This window comes from Pleurodeles waltl, chromosome 10, assembly GCF_031143425.1.
Source record: "Pleurodeles waltl isolate 20211129_DDA chromosome 10, aPleWal1.hap1.20221129, whole genome shotgun sequence".
In the NCBI taxonomy this organism is placed as follows: Eukaryota; Metazoa; Chordata; class Amphibia; order Caudata; family Salamandridae; genus Pleurodeles; species Pleurodeles waltl.
The window spans coordinates 668,876,187-668,898,852 of NC_090449.1; positions in this window are offsets into that span (position 1 = coordinate 668,876,187).

A 22,666-nucleotide genomic window follows, 5' to 3' on the forward strand; every position below is an offset into this window, starting at 1 on the left:
GCAAGCCCCAGGTAAATCACTACTAATCTCTGGCACACCTTACAATGACATACTCTGATTGTATGGTGGAGAGGCCCAGAGATTTGCATGTACCAGTAGAAAGCCCTCAACATGTTGCCCAGTGGAAAGCTACATCACTGTCTCCCTTTTGGTCCTGCAAACCCAGATGTCTGTGGATGAATGGTTGTAGCTAGCCACAAGTGATTTCAGCATAACTGCAAGTCACTCCATAATGCATGCCAACAGTAAGGTTACAAACTTCCCCCATTACACATGTGCAGTGCACTTTGCCACATTATACCACATCAATGGCCTGAAAATGCATATTGTGGTGAAAAAATCTAGTTATACATTATCTTGTCCCCCATTGCTACTGCAGTTGTACTTGCCAAATTACATGCAATGATGGGTAAGGGTATGTGTCAGCCAATAATCAATGGTGACACACTCCTGTCTGTGGCACCACATGAGATGTACTCCCACTGCAAATGTGTTATTCCACACACAGGCTGACATGCACATATATGTGAGGGAATACAAGAAACATCCCATTAACACAGGTAGACCATGCACGAAACAGCAGCAGAGACGTTTTGTCAAAGGAGAAAGGGACACATGCCAGCATGTAGGCACAAGGAATGTTGGCAACAGTCATGGTACACAAATCATGTCCATGGACATTCCCCACTTACCAAGGGAAAGTATTGATCTGCAGCTGCACCCAAAGAACAGCATATGCTCGGTCACGTGTATGAGAGGCACAACGCCCGTCATACACTGAAGACAAGTAGGCTCTGGGCGGCAGCTGGCAACATACTCATTTTACTTGACACATAGCTGAAGACAGTGATCCATCACTTCCTTTCCTTTGGCCTGAAATACTGAGGAGTAGTGGTCTGTCGCATAGAATTTACACTTATTTACATACATACTACAACAACTACAGTACGTCATTGATCAATGTACACAGCATATGTTATCCCTGGAGAGCAAATTGTTTGTGGATTGTACAAAGTTGTGTCCTAGGTCCCTGGGCCAATCGGTAGGGCACATCAGTATACACCACATCACATATCTACACACACAGTTATTCATCTATTGTGTCCCACATGGCTCATACATGCTCGTCAGGGGAAGGTGTCTGAACCTAACGCATTAACTTGGCAATGTGACAGGGAGGAATATGCCCTGTACTCACCCCCTTGTGGCTGCTGAGCTGCCCTCAAACACCCATCAAGGTGTAGGAAGGCCACTGCCAGGATGCATGACATTAGGGGGGTCATGGCCGACATGCGCTCCACCCACATTGAGAGAACAGCCCCAGCTGGACCTCCGTGATCTTCTGGGCCCAGCGTCTCAGGTCCTCCTACCTCTGGCGACAGTGGGTGCTCCCCTGGCTGTGGACCCCCAGGGTCCTCACCTTTCGGGGATGGCTCTCTATATCTCCTTTTTCTGATGGGTATTAACCTGCATGGAGGCAAGAGACAAATCAAGACATTACAATCACAGATTTTGGCACAGATGGTTGAGTCACACATATGCCAGAAACACCAAGCTAGACATTTTCAGTTGGTTAACACACCACAAGTGCAAAGCGCACAAGCCCATAAGCACAGGGACATGACCTCGGACATATATATCCATCTAAAGACTAGCCCACCACCCTACCCAGGGCCTACAATGATTAAGCAGGCCTACTGACGTCAGGTAGTCCATGTTCATGCAAAATGTGCTGTGATATCAGCCACAATGAAACACTGCCCACCAATGTGGCTTCTGAAGGGTAAACTCCCGAGGTCTGAATGGACACTTTCACACTCCATGAGATTGCCTCATTGCATACAGTACATACAGGCAATTGCCATAGTACAGACTTCATCTTTACACTTGGGTGACATGGAAGGGGCTGGCATGGGGGGTATAGAAAGTGTATTCCTTGTGAATGTGTGGACATGTAGTCTACCAAATGCAGACTCATGTCACTTCAGGGGGTGAGTCCTGTGGTATGTACCTGTACCACAGAACACTCCTTTGGACATATGTGTCTATCATGCAGAGATGGCATCCAACATACAAAAGTATGCATTGTACACGTTCTGCTATCTGACTAAGCTACTGACTCACATACCATGGCATCTCAAGAATCAGCACACTGTTTGCACTGTTGATCTGTCATCAGTGCAATAAGCCTGTACAGGAGAAATATGACATCTGTGAACTGTGAAGGTGACTACGGAGATGTGAGAGTAAGGGACCTATAATGAATCAAAGACACACATTGACAATAATGCAGAATGTACATATGGACTGTTTCTAGGATGTACCTTATAACCCATTCCTAATTTAGTTAATGAACTGAGGCATTCGGGGCAAAGTGTGGCACTCGAGCATCATATTGTCCACATGCCAGGATCAACTGGTGTACAGGGAGTGACTCAACACCACCCTGGACTAGGTCCCATACTGGGAGTTACATTTGACAAGCCCTGGTCTCTGCAGGCTGAGCATACAGAACCTACATGTCACTCCATTTCGATCACTTCCATGCACGACAATACATCCTGTGGCCATCATCAATTTGGCATTTGTTGTGTGTGGTAACCTGAAGGGCAGAGTGAGTCAGGATATGCCTTCTAGACTACAGTTTCGCAATGCCAGACGTGGTTTGAAAGATCTGTTGCACTATACACATTGCTTACAAGATCCTCAAATGAATCAAACAATTTGCAAACACAGCTCATGCTGTTATGCACATACATGTTGTCTAACATGTACAACCATTGTAAAGAAAGAGATGTCAGTGGATGGCACTAACTTCTCCTTACCTAGTTATGTGCATCCAGCACAAGGAGTATCTTAAAAACCCACACAACACAATGTGACAGAATTTTACATATAGTACTGACCACTAATACCTGCACAATGAACATCCTATTGATACTACACAGACTGCAACAACAGGTACACAAGAAGTCTAACTGGCACACAGTGGCACATTGTAGCCAAGGAGGAGGGAAAGGATGGTGTCAACAGTAGCAGAAGTGCCTGATGTGGCATTATTGCTCCCAGAAGTGGCACACAGCAGCTCAGGTAGTGGAGGTGTTGCTGGCAGGAGTGTCAGGAGTCAAGTGTGTGAATGTGCAGAATATGGCGGTCACATCCATCACATAAGACTGCCTTCACTGCCAGCGGACACAGCTATTGGGCCGCGACCACCACAGGCAACAACGTTAGCCTACGTCTGTGTCTGCCACGGTTGCAACCGCCTACCGCCATGACGACTTCCACTGGTGGTCACGAGGTTCCTAATGTCCAATGGAGTTGGTCAGGCATTGGCTATTTTGGGGTCCTGAAATGACATATTTGGCTTTCTAAACCGCATCTTGCCCTCAATATATGTCTTGTTTCATCACAAACATCCTCATTCTGTCTTGTCATGTAGGTCCTTCTACACAACCACCAGTGTAGTGTTTTGCAGGGCACAAATGGGATTTGATTGTGGTGCATGGGCCACCACCGCCATGGGTCTTTTTGGCGGTTGTAATATACAGTCACATTTTGAGGGGCAATTGTGTAGCACAACTTTGATTTAATCAAAATCCATGTTGTGGACACATGTTTTGAAAACCATGGGGGTGACATGTAACCCTTGTGTAGTTGCCAGCTGTGATGTGTATCGGGTGTCATGTCTATCCAGTCATAAATGCTTTGTCACATGATATTGTTGGCATGCATCATGTATCTAGCTGTGGACACACTGACTAATGTTACAAATCATGTCTTGTCACACATAGGTACCCTGGTAGAGGGAGGATGGGACAACCTCCTGTCTAACGCCCACTGCCAGACCTTCAGATCATGGAGCAATGGCATATAATTATGCTGTACAGCCCGGATAGGCAAACAATAGTGGACTTCTGCTGTCAGTTGGAGCCACATCTGATGCCAGCAAGTAGTTTTCCAACCAGCATACCCCCCGTTGTTCAAATCATGTTAATATTGCACTTCCTGGCCACAGGATCCTTTCAATATACAGTGGGCCTATCTGCTGGTATGTCCCAATCTATGTTAAGTCTGGTGCTGAAGGGTTTCCTCTCAGCAATGTGAAACACACTGACAGCTATATCAGGTTCCCATAATGTGAAGATTTAGCCATTGTGAAGGCTGACTTTTCTGGTTTTGCCACCCTCCCACAGGTGGTGAGGCCATTGACGGCACACATGTTGACGTGGTGCCACCGCAGGCCACTGAACAAGTCTGTTGCAACCGAAAGAACTTCCATTCCATCAACGTGGAAGATGTCTGTTTGTCGGACCTCTACATATCACATGACTGTCCCCATTACTCTGGATCAGCCATGATTTCCTCATAATGTGGAACATCACCATAGCCCAACTGATGTCACAACTGAACCCAGGGAAGCCATGGCTGGTTGGTAAGTCACATCTGTCCCTATTGTGTGTGTGTGTAATGTCAGGTGCTACTCTCAAGATGTGAGTGACTCATTGCTGCACTTATGTCCCATTCCTTAACAGGAGACTCCACATATCCAAACCATCATTGGTTGTAGACACCTGTGAGGAATCCAACTACCCCAGGATAATCTACTTTAATGAGGCCCATGGAAGAACACGGAGGCCAGTAGAGTGGGCTTTTGGGCTCCTGAAGGCCAGATTCTGCTGTCTGGACTGGACCGGTGGAGCCCTCCTCTATTCACCCAGGAAAGTGCATCAGATCACTGTGGCATGCTGCGTGCTCACAACATTACCCTGCAGCGGAATATCCAGTACATCTCAGAGGAGGCGAAACCTGCAGTGCCCAATGGGTGTGTCTCCTGAAATGCCAAGTCAGGATGACAGTGGTGAAGAAGAAGAAACTGACCTGCGGGAAGATCTCATCAACAGCTACTTTTCATGAGTTTAAGTATTTAATGTTATGTAATAACTGTGATTGTACAAATAACTGTAGTTGTGGGAGTGTGTGGAGTTGAACATTTTGGAAACAGCTAGGGAACTGATACTCTGCAATATTCAGCCAAAGGCTGCTTGATGAGATAGCTTTGGGCACATCCGCACCTTGATGATGTTGCTTTGTTTGTGTCAGTTTTCTAGCAATGGACTTGGTTTTCAGTAACTTGTTATGTGATTTGTGTCATAGGTATGGTTTCAAGCCTATACTTGTTTTGTTCTTTTTACCGTCCCTTCACCCTGACATCTTCATGTGGGTATTTCAGAGTTGTCACATTGGCAGGTATCTGATGCTGTTCTGACATACTAAGTGTGCACTGATTGTTCCAGATAATATAGGTCGCAGAGTTTGAGTGTATGAGACCTGTACCCAGACAGTTTGCACTGTATTTGAGAGGAGGTACAGAAGTGGCTATTGCACTTGTTTGGTGTGTTGTGGTAGACCTGATGCATCATGTGTGTCATCATGTGGTCATCAAATATGTAGTTCTATCTTTTGACCAAGTAATTTTTCCTAAACACTCTTTTTTGTATGACCTGCATATAGATGTATATGTGTTTCATCATTGCAGGCCACAGTGCCTGCCCCACAACACTGACATATGTTTGTCATACCATCAGATGTATGGTAACTGGATTATGATGGCTCTGTGATCAGGGACTGTTGTATTGCCATCTGTCTAGATCTTGGATTATGTGATGTTGGATTTCTTTGGCGGGGTATGTGATAAGGCTCAAGCTGCTGACATCAGCCACTTTATTGTTTGCCTATTCAACAGAACCATGCCTGGCAAATCCCTTGCTACAATTGTCTGGGGGTCTGTACCTGCAAATATGTTCATTTACTCAGTATGAATCACCCAATCTTGATTTCAAATAGTCCAGATATATTGACAACCAATGTTCTGAACACTGTAATAAAATATTTGATAGTACAGACACTTGTACTAATGTAATGGTGAATAATGGTTGTAATCCTGAGCTGGACACTGTGTACCTGTAACATACCCCTGCTTGCACGAGTAGCTTCTATCTTTATTGTATGGTTCACGTGGTTTTACATCTTTACATAACAAAATAAGAATTTAAGACAGCTGACAAGGAGTTTGTGATGGGTGAATTTATTACAATGCTAATACAGAAAATACATTTTGGACACACAGAAATAAAACAGTAAAGTGAAGTGGTCAGTTATGATAAATGATCTCATTGGAGTAGATGCCACACCATTGGGAGCCCAAAGTCCAGAGTACTCCTCTCATTGGAACTGATATGTGGTTCAAGATCAGTCCACAGAGTAAGTGTGTGGCATACAAAGGAGGTCCTTTAGGTAGATGTCACTTGCTGGCAGTGGGGGTGTCTTGCCATCTGCACCTCTTGGAATCTTTGCTGGACGTCCCCGCTTGGGGAGGGTGGGGGGATCTGGTGCTACAGAGGCAGGGGGTCTGGAGCTGGCTCTCCCTCTGGCAGGTCCTCCCTGCTAGTGTCTGGCACTGATGTTGATGTGCTTGGTGTTGATGAGCCAGACAAATGGGTAGACTGTGTTGAAAAGCCTTGCTCACGGTGGTATGTGTGTCCCACAGCACCCCTGTTAGGGAGGTCATATTGTTTTTGTGGGCCTCCATCTGTTCCCGCATGTCTCTGTGCATGTCCCTGTGTAGCTGCTTGATTTCCCAGAGTTTGGTCAACAACTGGCCCTTCATGCCTTGGGACTCCTGATAGATTGTGGCCACGAGAAGCCCCCAGTGGCCTCCTCCCGCTGGCATACAGCATCCCTCCCATTCACCCTACCCCCACGGGCCTGTACCCTTGCCATTGGGTGGTGCCCTCTTCAAATTGTTCCTGGGCCCTCATTTTTGGCAGCGATGCCCTGAAACTCAGGATCCAGAACTGGGGGGCATGAGATGGTAGACACTGTGCTCAGAGCACAGGTTGAGGGGCAAATGATTACTTGTGATGTTGAGGCAACCGGGCTGGGAGGCAAAGTTGTAGACACAGGGGGTCATTACAACCTCGGCGGTCTTTTCACAAGACCGCCGAGGGACCGCCGTCCTGAAGACCGCCAGTGGTGGCGGTTTTCCGCTCGGCGTATTATGACTGTTGGCAGCTCTACGTCGTTTTTCCAATGGAGAGCCGCCAACAGCCATAGTGACGGGTGGCGGGGAAGTGGAGGTTGCTCCACTGCCACGCCAACAGAACACCGCCCAGCGAATCACGTCCTGTGACTCGCCGTGGCGGTGTTCTGTTGCTGGTGTGGTGTCGGCGGAGCTGCCCCCATGGCTCCCGTCCCCTCCCGGAGGATCGACGGAACAGGTAAGTCGATCGTCCGTTAGGGGGGATGCGGGGGTGTTGTGTGGGTGCATTGGGGTGTGAGTGGGTGTATGTGGAGGGGGTGTGTGAGTGCGTGTATGCTTGCGGGGGTGTTCTGTGATTGGGAATGAGTGTGTGTATGTCTGTAGGTATGTCTGTATGGATGTGCGCATGTATGTTTGAATGTGGGTGTGTGTAGGAAGTTGGCTCTGTATGTGCTATTTCAAAGTAAGGAATAGCATGCACAGAGTCCAAGGGTTCCCCTTAGAGGTAAAATAGTGGTAAAAAGAGATAATACTAATGCTCTATTTTGTGGTAGTGTGGTCGAGCAGTAGGCTTATCCAAGGAGTAGTGTTAGGCATTTGTTGTACATACACGTAGGCAATAAATGAGGTACACACACTCAGAGACAAATCCAGCCAATAGGTTTTGTATAGAAAAATATCTTTTCTTAGTTTATTTTAAGAACCACAGGTTCAAATTCTACATGTAATATCTCATTTGAAAGGTATTGCAGGTAAGTACTTTAGGAACTTTAAATCATAAAAATTGCATGTATACTTTACAAGTTATTGACAAATAGCTGTTTTAAAAGTGGACACAGTGCAATTTTCACAGTTCCTGGGGGAGGTCAGTTTTTGTTAGTTTTACCAGGTAAGTAAGACACTTACAGGGTTCAGTTCTTGGTCCAAGGTAGCCCACCGTTGGAGGTTCAGAGCAACCCCAAAGTCACCACACCAGCAGCTCAGGGCCGGTCAGGTGCAGAGTTCAAAGTGGTGCCCAAAACACATAGGCTAGAATGGAGAGAAGGGGGTGCCCCGGTTCCGGTCTGCTTGCAGGTAAGTACCCGCGTCTTCGGAGGGCAGACCAGGGGGGTTTTGTAGGGCACCGGGGGGGACACAAGCCCACACAGAAATTTCACCCTCAGCGGCGCGGGGGCGGCCGGGTGCAGTGTAGAAACAAGCGTCGGGTTCGCAATGTTAGTCTATGAGAGATCTCGGGATCTCTTCAGCGCTGCAGGCAGGCAAGGGGGGGGTTCCTCGGGGAAACCTCCACTTGGGCAAGGGAGAGGGACTCCTGGGGGTCACTTCTCCAGTGAAAGTCCGGTCCTTCAGGTCCTGGGGGCTGCGGGTGCAGGGTCTCTCCCAGGCGTCGGGACTTTGGATTCAAAGAGTCGCGGTCAGGGGAAGCCTCGGGATTCCCTCTGCAGGCGGCGCTGTGGGGGCTCAGGGGGGACAGGTTTTGGTACTCACAGTATCAGAGTAGTCCTGGGGTCCCTCCTGAGGTGTTGGATCTCCACCAGCCGAGTCGGGGTCGCCGGGTGCAGTGTTGCAAGTCTCACGCTTCTTGCGGGGAGCTTGCAGGGTTCTTTCAAGGCTGCTGGAAACAAAGTTGCAGCCTTTCTTGGAGCAGGTCCGCTGTCCTCGGGAGTTTCTTGTCTTTTCGAAGCAGGGGCAGTCCTCAGAGGATGTCGAGGTCGCTGGTCCCTTTGGAAGGCGTCGCTGGAGCAGGATCTTTGGGAGGCAGGAGACAGGCCGGTGAGTTTCTGGAGCCAAGGCAGTTGTCGTCTTCTGGTCTTCCTCTGCAGGGGTTTTCAGCTAGGCAGTCCTTCTTCTTGTAGTTGCAGGAATCTAATTTTCTAGGGTTCAGGGTAGCCCTTAAATACTAAATTTAAGGGCGTGTTTAGGTCTGGGGGGTTAGTAGCCAATGGCTACTAGCCCTGAGGGTGGGTACACCCTCTTTGTGCCTCCTCCCAAGGGGAGGGGGTCACAATCCTAACCCTATTGGGGGAATCCTCCATCTGCAAGATGGAGGATTTCTAAAAGTCAGAGTCACCTCAGCTCAGGACACCTTAGGGGCTGTCCTGACTGGCCAGTGACTCCTCCTTGTTGCTTTCTTTGTTCCCTCCAGCCTTGCCGCCAAAAGTGGGGGCCGTGGCCGGAGGGGGCGGGCAACTCCACTAAGCTGGAGTGCCCTGCTGGGCTGTGACAAAGGGGTGAGCCTTTGAGGCTCACCGCCAGGTGTCACAGCTCCTGCCTGGGGGAGGTGTTAGAATCTCCACCCAGTGCAGGCTTTGTTACTGGCCTCAGAGTGACAAAGGCACTCTCCCCATGGGGCCAGCAACATGTCTCTAGTGTGGCAGGCTGCTGGACCTAGTCAGCCTACACAGACAGTCGGTTAAGTTTCAGGGGGCACCTCTAAGGTGCCCTCTGTGGTGTATTTTACAATAAAATGTACACTGGCATCAGTGTGCATTTATTGTCCTGAGAAGTTTGATACCAAACTTCCCAGTTTTCAGTGTAGCCATTATGGTGCTGTGGAGTTCGTGTTTGACAGACTCCCAGACCATATACTCTTATGGCTACCCTGCACTTACAATGTCTAAGGTTTTGTTTAGACACTGTAGGGGTACCATGCTCATGCACTGGTACCCTCACCTATGGTATAGTGCACCCTGCCTTAGGGCTGTAAGGCCTGCTAGAGGGGTGTCTTACCTATACTGCATAGGCAGTGAGAGGCTGGCATGGCACCCTGAGGGGAGTGCCATGTCGACTTACTCGTTTTGTCCTCACTAGCACACACAAGCTGGCAAGCAGTGTGTCTGTGCTGAGTGAGAGGTCTCCAGGGTGGCATAAGACATGCTGCAGCCCTTAGAGACCTTCCTTGGCATCAGGGCCCTTGGTACTAGAAGTACCAGTTACAAGGGACTTATCTGGATGCCAGGGTCTGCCAATTGTGGATACAAAAGTACAGGTTAGGGAAAGAACACTGGTGCTGGGGCCTGGTTAGCAGGCCTCAGCACACTTTCAATTGTAAACATAGCATCAGCAAAGGCAAAAAGTCAGGGGGCAACCATGCCAAGGAGGCATTTCCTTACAGTGTGCGTGTCTGACTGTGTGTGTGGATGTTGGCATGTATGTCGGGGTGTGTGCGTGTATGTGTGTTGGTGGTGCCTGCGTGCGTGTCAGGTGTGTATGTGTAAGGTAATGTCGGGAGTCGGGTGGGGAGGGGGGTCCTGCCACCTTTTGGGGGTGGCAGGAGTGGTGGGGGGTGTAGGGGAGGTAGTCGGGTGGGGGTAGGGGGTGGGGGAGACCCCTATCAGTGCCAGGGAAGGAATTCCCTGGCACTGATAGTGCTTACCGCCATGGATTTCATGGCGGTTCCTACCGCTGGAAATCCACGGCGGTAAACCGGGTCAAAATACCGGCGGCGGTATTGTCACGGCCGCCAGGCTGGAGACCCAGGTCTCCAGCCCAGCGGTCGTCTCCGTCCTGGCGGGCGGAACGGAGAAGCGGCGGATGACCATGGCGGTAACCGCCATGGTCATAATCCTCAAAAAAAGACCGCCAGCCTGTTGGCAGTCTTACCGCCACTTTAACACCGTCCGCAAGGGTTGTAATGACCCCCACAGTGATACTTACAGTTGCCATCTGACCACGTTGCCCAGATGTGCCAGAACTGTCTTCCACGTCCAGACCTCCAGGAGTGTCTTCTTCACTGAGGGCTTCATCCAGAGATGTAGTGGCAGTATGTTCGTTGGCCTCTGTGTGCCCAGTGGCATCTCCATGTGTTGATGTTAAACGTACATTGTTACTGGTTGTATTGTGGCATCTACCTCCAAGGGTTTAGAGTTACGGTAAGCAGAGGCCTTGTACAAAGTTAAGTTGCAGTTAACCCTATTGTGCCAAGTAACCATAGTATTGGGTGTACTGACATGACATACGTGAAGCTTGCCAATTCATTTTGATTAAAGCAGCTGCTGAAATGTGCAGATCATTTGTACTTTGGAGGCTAGCCTGAAAAATACATCTTGCCATCAGTGCAGGCAAAACAGTGGCTAGGCAAGATATAGATTTGTCAATTTGGAGGCCTAGTTGAGTGTGGTACAGACAAACCTAGGACTTTGTGGTATATGTGACTGGAGTGATCATGTGCACAGTGCAGTGTCAATATGTCTGCTACCATGCCAATCTGGTGAGGCATCTTGAGGCCCTATGAATACTAGTTAGTCTCACTGGGTAAGGTTCAATTCCTCTCCTCAAATATTTAATCTTGGTTTGGCAAGTCAAGATGGATCTATGTTGACACATACGTTTCTGATTTGGACATTATCTGTACTTGATCACTCCCAGGTGAGTATACTTCATTTGAGAGTTGACAAACAAGGGTATTAGGACGAGTGGCCACTGTGCTCATGGTTGAAGTAGGAGTAACAGGTCCTCGTGGGAGTTGCAGTCAGATCAGTCCCTTTACTTCCCAACACTTAGCAAATGGTATTCTCCAGGTGAGTACACTTCAACAGAAAGATAAGGAACAAGAGTATTTGGGCAAGTGACCACTGGTCTGGTATTTGTAGTAACAGACACAGTACCTGCTGGGAGTTGCAGTCAGGTAAGTCCTTCTACTTAATACACTCGACAAATAGTATCCTCCTACTGATACACTTCAATTGAGAGTTGAGGAATTCTTAGAAATTCACAGAAAAAAACAAAGATTAAAGTAACATTATGGATAGGTGAAAATTTCAGTGACAACATAATGTTTTAAACAAAAAAAACACTGAAAAACATCAGTTACAGTTATCTCAAGTAACTATGACTCATTCCCTAAATATATTATAACTGTAAATAATACTAAAACAAATATATATATATATATATATATATATATATATATACATGTGTATCTGTGGGTTTATGCATATATAAAATAATTTTAGTATGCAAAAAAAGTCTAGAAATGTTTTTTACCAACAGATGCAACACAATGTAAACAAGAAGAAGCAGGAGTGATAGGAACTGAAATAGAAATGATGTAATCTTGTGACATGCCTCAACCATCAGACACTCCTTTCCATCTGGAAATATTACAACATGGCCCAGTGAAGAACCACATACTCAACCACCTACTCAAACAATACAAAAAATGCCTGAAAAAAGCAGGTAATTTTGAGGTGTTGGTCATTGCGGGATAAAGGAATAGAGCATATGCCTACACAAATGCTCTGACTTCCTTATGCATCACAATGCACAATGAAAAAAAAGTTTAAAGACATAGGCCCTCATTACAACATTGGCGGTAAAAGCCGTGTACCGCCGTGCACAAGACCGCCAAAACACTGCTGCGGCAGCGGAATTCCGCCACAGCTATTATGACACACATCTCGGAATCCGCCGAAATTCGGACACCCACACAACTCTGCCACACCAAAGGTCAGTGATAAACTGGCGAAACAATTCCTCCACCGTCACGCCAACAGAAACACGCCCATGCTATCACGACCCACGAATCCACGCGGTGGTCTTTCAACCTCAGTATTCCATTGCAGTACACACCGCCGCGCTCAAAATGCACACACATCTCCAAAACACCGCCATATTGGACAATTCCAAATACACACACCTGATACACATACAAACACCACTCCCACACACCCATCACAATATAAAACACACACCCACATCACCCACAAACCCCTACGACCACAATTCACGAACGAAGGCCAGAGAGACAGAGAGCACAGCAATTGAGAACCCCACCACACAGAGGCACACAACACCATCACCCATACAACATTCCACGCACAAAACACCACACACCACTACACATCACCACACACATCAACACTTACACCACCCCACACATCACCCACACCACCCCATGTCACGCCAAAGACACCCCTGGTTTTCTGAGGAGGAGCTCAGGGTCATGGTGGAGGAAATCCTACGGGTAGAGCCACAGCTATTTGGCTCACAAGTGCAGCACACCTCCATAGCCAGGAAGATGGAGCTATGGCGCAGAATAGTCGACAGGGTCAACGCTGTGGGACAGCATCCAAGAAATCGGGAGGACATCAGGAAGAGGTGGAACGACATACGGGGAAAGGTGCGTTCTGTGGTCTCCAAGCACAACATTGCGGTACAGCGGACTGGCGGCGGACCCCCACCTCCTCCCCCACAACTAACAACATGGGAGAAGCAAGTCTTGACCATCATGCATCCAGAGGGCCTCGGAGGAGTCGGTGGAGGAAAGGACACTGATAAGTCAAATCTTAACTATCATATCCCCCACCCTACCTGCATGCTATCACACACCCCCACTCTCACCCCCTCCCCTATCACCCCAAATCCTCACTAATGTACTAATAACACAAACCACTCATCCCAACACCAAGCCCTGCATGACACAACTAAGCATGGTCACCCCTCACCAAAGCATGCTCACTGCACATATACAGAACAACCCCCTAACTATCATCACACAAACCCACACACAGGAAAGCTTGCACTGGGGTACACGCACACCCACCCATTGCACACCATTACACACACACATGCAATAATCATGCTCTCATATCCCTGCAGGACCACTAAGGAACGTCACCACACCGGAGGGTCCAGACATCTCCACTCCACCCACAGAAGAGGCCCACAGTGACGACAGCAGCTCTGCCCTACTGGATCCTGATGACCAGCCTGGACCATCGTGGGCCTCGGGACAGTCGGTTCCCCTTGCACAGGCACAGCCCAACACAGCCCATACCTCTGTACCCAGGACACGTCAATGAGCTGTGTGTCCACCACTACAGGGAACCCAGGAGAACCCACCACCCCAACAACAGGAACCTGGGGGCAGTGGGAGTGGGCACACGGTCCAGGGGATGGAGGCACAGGAACACAGGGGAACTGGGAGGGCTGCTGTGCGACAGGGGGCGGACAGGCCAAGGGAACCCACTCTCCACAAGGCCCTCTCCTCCATCATGGGAGCATACCACCACTCCCAGGAGACGATGGCGACGGTCCTGGACAAGTTTCAGGAGACCCAGCGCCTGCAGGAGGAGCAGTATTTGGGGTTCAGGGAGGAGCTCAGAACCATCAGCTCCGCCCTGGGCACCATCGTAGGGGTGCTGAAGGACATACAAAAGACCATGAGGGACACTGTGGCACTCCAAGAGGCCCCTGACACTAGCCTGGACGATGAACTGCCCACCACCTCCGCCGGCGCTAGTGGACAGGCCGCCCCGCCACAGGACCACCGCACCAGTACCCCACCCCCTGCAGACCGACAACCACAACACAAGCGGTCCCTGAGATCCAGGAACAGGACAGAGCAAGATGGCAAGACCCCCGCCAGGAAATTAGACCACCCTGATTGTCCTCCCACTGTCCCACTTTGTTACCCTGTCCATACTTTAACTGCCCCAGCTCCACTTCCTATGCCCATATGGGCAGTGCACCTGTGTGACCAATAGACTGGACTCTGCCATGGACATTCCTCCACCGTCCCCCATCACCATTTTACAACCCCCCTCCAATTTTGAGCACTTAAATAAACACCCTTAAACCACAAAACAATCTGGAGTCAGTCTGTGATTTGTTAAATTTGTATTATCAATGACAGTGTCAAAATGCGTTTTCAATTGTAAAGCCAACATACCTATGTCACACATCACAAGTCCTTGAAGGATGCAAGAAGATGACACATGTTGGTAACCACACCTGTGAAACCGTAATGGAAAGGGACAACTCAGTGACCAAATAGTGCTATGGAATGACAGACATGACAGAGGTAGAAGTGTGAAAGTGAATGTAACGGTAAAAAAGAAATGCGATCACCTGTGTGTCACTGGAAATATTGCTGTATGACTGACTCCCTGTTGTCTATGTCTTCTTCCTCAGCTTCATCCTCATCACTGTCCACAGGCTCCACAGCTGCCACAACACCGCCATCTGGACCATCCTCCTGCAGAAAAGGAACCTGGCATCGCAAAGCAAGATTGTGAAGCATCGAGCAGGCGATGATGATCTGGCACACCTTCTTCGGTGAGTAGAATAGGGAACCACCTGTCATATGAAGGCACCTGAACCTGGCCTTCAGGAGGCCGAAGGTGCGTTCGATCACCCTCCTAGTCCGCCCATGGGCCTCATTGTAGTGTTCCTCTGCCCTGGTCCTGGGATTCCTCACTGGGGTCAATAGCCAGGACAGGTTGGGGTAACCAGAGTCCCCTAATAGCCACACATGGTGCCTCTGGAGTTGACCCATCACATACAGGATACTGCTATTCCACAGGATGTAGGCGTCATGCCCAGAGCCAGGGAACATAGCATTTACCTGGGAGATGTACTGGTCTGCCAAACATACCATCTGTACATTCATCGAATGATAACTCTTCCGGTTCCTGTACACCTGTTCACTCCTGTGGGGGAGGACCAGAGCTACATGGGTGCCATCAATAGCACCTATGATGTTGGGGATATGTCCCAGGGCATAGAAGTCACCTTTCACTGTAGTCAAATCCTCCATCTGAGGGAAAACGATGTAGCTCCTTACGTGTTTCAGCAGGGCAGACAACACTCTGGACAACACATTGGAAAATATAGGCTGGGACATCCCTGATGCCATGGCCACTGTTGTCTGAAAATACCCACTTGCAAGGAAATGGGGCACTGACAGCACCTGCACGTCAGGGGGGATTCCAGTGGGATGGCGGATTGTTGACATCAGGTCTGGCTCCAACTGGGTACATAGTTCCTGGATAGTGGCACGGTCAAACCTGTAGGTGATGATTAAATGTCGCTCCTCCATTGTCAACAGGTCCACCAGCGGTCGGTACACCGGAGGATTCCGCCATCTTCTCAAATGTCCAAGCTGACGGTGCCTAGGAAGGACAACAGCGACCACAGAGTCAACAAATTTCCAGGTATGTACCCACAGATACACAGAACACGACACCAAACACAAAACTCTTCCTGTATTTGTGTTGAATTTAGGCCTAGGTATGTGTGACGCAGTAGTAAATGAAGCCATGTGGGCCCCTGAAATGGCGGCTGCCTGACCTCTAAACTGGGACAATGGGATGTGAGGTATCTGCGCTGGCGTTGTACCCCGTCGCGGTAGGCGGTCGTAGACCGCAGCGCAATGCTGCATTGGTTAACATTGGACCCTATGGGTCCCAGGAGCCAATGATGAAGTGCGCCGGCGGTGATGATACACACCGCCGCGGACGTCACCGCTGCGGACGTGACCGCCATTTTCTATCTGTTCAATCACTCGATACCTGATCTTCGACAGAAGAGGACCTACACTGCAAGTGCTGCTGTGACCTCGGTCTGGAAGAGACAATGGCTGCTGCGTCTGAGGAAAGGGCCACTGCCTTCACTGCTCAGGAGTTGGAGAAGCTTGTGGACGGGGTCCTCCCCCAGTACACGCTACTCTACGGTCCTCCAGACCAACAGGTAAGTACCAAGGGAGCACGTTGTATGGGCTATGCCTGGGTGGAGAGGGCTGGTTGTAAGAAGGAAGGGGGCAGAGTTCAGGGAACATGAAGGACTGTGAATGCATGTGACACATGGCAAGGGTAGGGATGGGGGCCACTCACATCGACGGTGCAGTTGGTAATGACTTTTCTTCTTCCCCTGTGCATGTCATGTAGGTCAGCTCCCACCAGAAGAAGGACATTTGGCATGCCATCGCCAAGGACGCCGGGGGAGGAGGGATATGGGTTTCCCTAGGCCAGGGCGACTTACATAGACTAGGCCCCTCCGTAATGCAGGCCATGTGCCACTTCACCCCACCTCAGTAGAGGGCCAAGTACAGGTAAACATGCCCCTGTGGCATCCATGTGTGCAGATGTCCACCATAGCCATGTAGGCCAGATCCCAGGAATTGCATCTGTAGTGGCCAAGAGCACGACGTAGTGCAGGGGGCTGCTGTGTCTGTATTGTCGGCCAACTGTAGCGGTAAGCCATGCCCTCAACCTGTCTTTCTTCTGTCGCCCCCCCCCCTTTTTCTGCTCTCCCTGTTCTTTTGTGCATCAGCATCATCAGGCAGAGGTACAGTGGCACCGGAGCATAAGGGAGCTGCATCCCACATGGCCATGGGGGGCCACACCACGGACTCAGAATACACCAGTGGGACAGAGGGCGAGGGGAGCTTCACGTCGGTCACCGGATTACCAACCAGCGACACGGACTCGTCCGCCGATGGGAGCTCCCTTGTGGTGGCGGCACCATCTGTGCCCCCCACTTCTACAGGTACAGCCACCACCTCCCCTACCAGCACCGCCCTCCCAGCAGCCCCTCAGCGTTCGCCCCGTGCCCGCTCACCCAGAAGGGTGGGCATCACCTTCGTCCCAGGCACTTCAGCCCCTGCCCCTGTCACCCCTGCTGCCCTCAGTGAGGAGGCCATTGACCTCCTCAGGTCACTCACTGTTGGGCAGTCTACCATTGTGAATGCCATCCAGGGTGTAGAAAGGGAGTTGCAACACACTAATGCATTCCTGGAGGGCATTCATTCTGGTCAGGCTGCCCATCATCGAACCCTGCAATCTCTGGCCTCAGCACTGATGGCAGCCATTGTCCCTGTGTCTAGCCTCCCCCCTCCAACTTCCTCCACCCAGACCCAATCCCCTGTACCCCAGCCTATCCCAAGCACACCATCAAACAAGCATGCATACACCTCAACACACACAAGTAGCTCAGGCAAACATAGGCACCACACAACCCACAGGAACTCACGCAAGCATCCCCCACATACAGACACAGCAACATCCACTGCCTCCACTGTGTTCCCCTCCTCGTTGTCTACACTCTCACCTGCATGCACTACATCTACAGGCACTAGGACTCGCACCAGAACACCCAGCACCACACCCTGCTCACCTGCACTCACCACCCCCACTACCATTTACACGTCCCCTGTGTCCTCTCCCAGTGTGTCTGTGACGCCCCCTCCCAAAGTACACAAACGCGGGCACCCACACACCCAACATCCATCCACCTCACGACAGCTTCCAGTACCTGCACCCAAAACACCTAAAGTTACACCTCCTACAACCACCTCCTCTTCCTCCACTCCCAGACCCCCTCCAGCTACTCATCCCAGTCTTCGTCAGCAACTCTTCATCAGCAACGTTGACCTCTTTGCCCCCACCCCTCCAATTCATAAGTCCCGTAGTAGCACCTCAGCAAAAAAACTCCAGGACCTGTGGTGCGTGTTCAAGGTGTGTGGAGTGCACCGGCCACCAGGGCAGCCAGTGTGACACGGAGCCAAAGCACTGCCAGTCCACCCCCTAAAAAAGCACCTCAAGTTGGAAAGTGGACGACGGGACAGGGTGAAGACTCCTGGCGGCAAAACTGCTCACAAGGGTCCCAGGGGGATTGCAGAGTCAGCTGTGACTCCTCCAAAGGTGGTGAGGGGCCAGAAGAAGTCTGCACAGTCTGGTAAGAGCAGCACGGCGGAGAAGGGCGCCATCCTCTCCGGCGGCCGGAATGCCACCGCCAGCACCGTTGTCACTGCATCACTGGTCAGGAGACCACCGCCAGAGTCAGTGCCCAGGAGGGCAGCAGTATCGTCACTGGTCAGGAGACCACCGCCACAGTCAGTGCCCAGGAGGGCAGCAGTATCGTCACTGGTCAGGAGGCCACCGCCAGAGTCAGTGCCCAGGAGGGCAGCAGTATCGTCACTGGTCAGGAGGCCACCGCCAGAGTCAGTGCCCAGGAGGGCCCTGGCAGCCACAACCCCGCTGGGCAATGAGGGACTGTAATGCCACACACCAATGCACAGGTCAGAGACCGCCATGGCCAAGCACCGCTGAACAGCTCAGACACTGCCATTGCAAAGAACCGCTGAACAGGGCAAAGCACCGCTGAACAGGTCAGAGACCGCCATGGCAAAGCACCGCTGAACAGGGCAAAGCACAGCTGAACAGGTCAGAGACCGCCATGGCAAAGCACCGCTGAACTGGGCAAAGAACGCCATGGCAAAGCACCGCTGAATAGGGCAGAGCACCGCTGCACAAGGAAAACACCGCCACATCAAGCATCGTTATCCCATGTGCAGCTGGGACAGTGACGGAACAGGAACCTTCACAGGGAGCCTGATGCAGTCTGGGCACCATTCCCCCTCCAGAACCAGTGGAGACATGCATCCACTCCGTCTGTCCTTAACAGGATGAAGCACTCTGGGCACCAGTCCCCCTCCAGAACCAGTGGAGACTGTTATCCACTTGAGAGACTGTGGCTTTGCACTCCCCAGGATGGTACATTGGGCAACCCACCCACTGTAGAGACTTGAGAGACTGTGGCTTTGCACTCCCCAGGATGGTACAGTGGGCAACCCACCCACTGTAGAGACTTGAGAGACTGTGGCTTTGCGCTCCCCATGATGGTACAGTGGGCAACCCACCCACTGTAGAGACTTGAGAGACTGTGGCTTTGCACTCCCCAGGATACATCAATGGGCATGGAGCCCCGTCGTGGATCTGGAGTGGTGCTGTAATCAGGCTGAGGTGCCCTCCCTTCCCTTCCCCCTGAGGTGCCTGTTGTATTTCTATCTGATGCCCCTGCAGTGTTCTCTCCGTTTGTGGACAGGTATCTAGTGTGGGCCTCGCCCATGCATTTTTGGACAAGTGGTGCACGGACATTGATATGTGCATACCTGCACTACTTCTCGTAATGTATATAATTTTGAATGTGTATTTGTATCTGTATATATTTGGAACTGTATTTTGATACATTACAATGTTTGAACTGATTTCCTTTTATCTTTGCAGTCTTCCAGGGGGTTGTGGGTTGTTACTGTGATGTTTGGAAATGCATTGGTGTGTGTGTTGTAATGTGCGAGGGTGGGGGTGGAGGTGTTGTGTGTGTGTGTCCCTGACTTTTGCCTCCCCCCTCCCCTATGTCGTAGGTGCAGTACTCACTGTTGTCTTCGGCACCGCCATTGCTGGTGTTCATAGATGAGCAGGAAGACAAGGGCAGGGAGTATTTGTAATTCCGGCTCCATGGTGTCCTCCTTCCTCATGGAGTATGTTGAGGTGAGCGTTTTCCCATTGCAAAAGCTGTTTCCGCCGTGTTTTTATCCACGGTGAATCCGCCCCGGAAAAGGTGGCGGATTGGCGGGTTGTGATACTGTGGGCGGTACATTGTCTTCCGCTTGTCTGTTGGCGGTGACCGCCGCACTGCTTGTCTGTACCGCTGTGGCGGGCGGTGTGTTAAAGTGGCTGTCTATGTTGGCGGTTTCCGCCGCGGTCATAATTCCCTTTTTTTGTCCGCCGGCCTGTTTGCGGTATTACCCTACCTTTAACACCGTCCGCCAGGGTTGTAATGACCCCCATAGACATTGTCCATTGATTTAGCTTTTCCATAAACGTTCTTGCTAATGGCACATCTTATCCAGAACTTCAGTAAACTTGCAGGTCAAAATTAGGTGTTACAGATGATGTGGCACGTGGGTTGATGGAACTCATCACTGTTTTTGAAGTTCTACAAACTTCACACATATCTGAAAGTGAAATGTAAGCAGCACTGAATTGCAAACAGGAAATCACAGTTCGCAGTGCAAGAAAACTGACATCTATTAAATATTGATTCCTAGTGGGTCGCAAATTGACCTACCTCATAATAGTAAGGTAGGTCCCACTTTGCCATCCATTATGAATGATAGCCATCATAGGCAGGGTTGCCTGCTGGCGTCAGCAGACCACCATTTCTGTGATATCTTTCTAATAAAGCATTTTTTTTTTTAAATGCTGCTTTGTCTCTGTAAAGGAAAATGGGATGTATTTAAAAATAGAAAATGAAACCTTTAAGTTGGCCAGTGTTCCATGGAACCATTGCCTGTGCTTAAAACATATTGGGGGTTATTACAACTTTGGAGGAGGTGTTAATCCGTCCCAAATGTGACGGATATACCACAAGCCGTATTACGAGTTCCATAGGATATAATGGACTCGTAATACGGCTGGTGGTATATCCGTCACTTTACCGTCACTTTTGGGACGGATTAACACCTCCTCCAAAGTTGTAATAACCCCCACAGTTCCTGTATAGTGGCTCTGCCAAGCCTGTATGTCAGTATGACATGTCTTTCTTCCATTGTCGACAGGTCCACCAGCGGTCTGTACACGGGAAGATTCGTCCATCTCCTCGCAAGTCCCAGCGGACGGTGCCTAGGAAGGACAACATGGAGCACAGAGTCAATCAACCCACAGGTACGTTCCCACAACTTGCACAGTACACGATTCTCAATGCATTGAATGGCTTGTATGAGTGTTGATGCAAGGCCTAGGCATGTGTGACGCAGTAGAAATTAAGATATGGGGACCCTTGAAATGGCGGCTGCCTGACCTGTGAAGTGCGACAGTGGGATGTGAGGTCAATGCGCTGGCATGGCACACCGTGGCGGTAGGCGGTCGAAGACCGCGGCGCAAAGCCGCATTGGTTAACATTGAACCCTATGGGTTTCAGGAGCCAATGACGATGTGCGCCGGCGGTCGCGCTACGCCCCGCCACGGTACGCACCGCTGCGGGCGTGACCGCCATTTTCTATCAGCTTAATCACTCGATACCTGATCATCCACAGGAGAGGACCTATACTGCAAGTGCTGCTGTGACCTCGGTCTGGAAGAGACAATGGCTGCTGCGACTGGGGAAAGGGCCCCTGCCTTCACTTCTGAAGAATTGGAGAAACTCGTGGATGGGGTCCTCCCCCAGTATGCGCTACTCTACGGTCCTCCAGACCAACAGGTAAGTACACTGGGACCATGCTTTGTGGCCAATCCCTGGGTTGAGTGGGGTGAATGAAAGATGGTGGGGAGGGGAGCGAATGAGACATGCATCAAATGACAGATGAAAGCATGTGCCACATGGCAAGGGTGGGGATGGGGGGCCACTCACATCGAGCATGCAGAAGGTGATGATTTTTATTTTTCTCCCCCTGTACATGTCACATAGGTCAGCGCCCATCAGAAAATCATCATTTGGCGTGCCATCGCCAAGGACGTCCGGACCCTGGGGGTCCACAACAGACGGGGCACCCACTGCCTGAAGAGGTGGGAGGACATCCGCCGCGGGAGCAGGAAGACCGCGGAGGCTCTCTGGGGATGGCCTCCCAACGTAGGAGGGGTGCCAGTCGTACCTTGACCACCCTGATGTCCCGGATCCTGGCAGTGACCTACCCTGATTTGGATGGGCACGTGAGGACATCACAGCAGACACAAGGGGGTGAGTACAAGCACATTCTGCTGATTTTGCGCACATTGGAGGTGTCTGGGTGGGGGAGGAGGGCTGTGGGTATCCCTAGGCCAGGGCGATTTCTGTAGGCTAGGCCCCTCCGTTAGGCATGGCCCTGTGCCCCCGCCCCCCACCTCTGTAGGTTGCCTAGTACAGCTATTCATGGCCCTGTGTCACCTATGTGTGGAGTTGTCGTCCATAGGCTTGTAGGCCATGTCCCACGGATTGAGTAGTGGACCCCAAGTGCGCAGCGTAGTGCAGGGGGCTTCTTTGTCTGTCCTCTCTGCCAACGGTAGCGGTAATCCATGCACTCAACATGTCTTTCTTTCTACCCCCCCCCTTTTTTGTGGTCTTCCTGTTCATGTGTGCATTAGC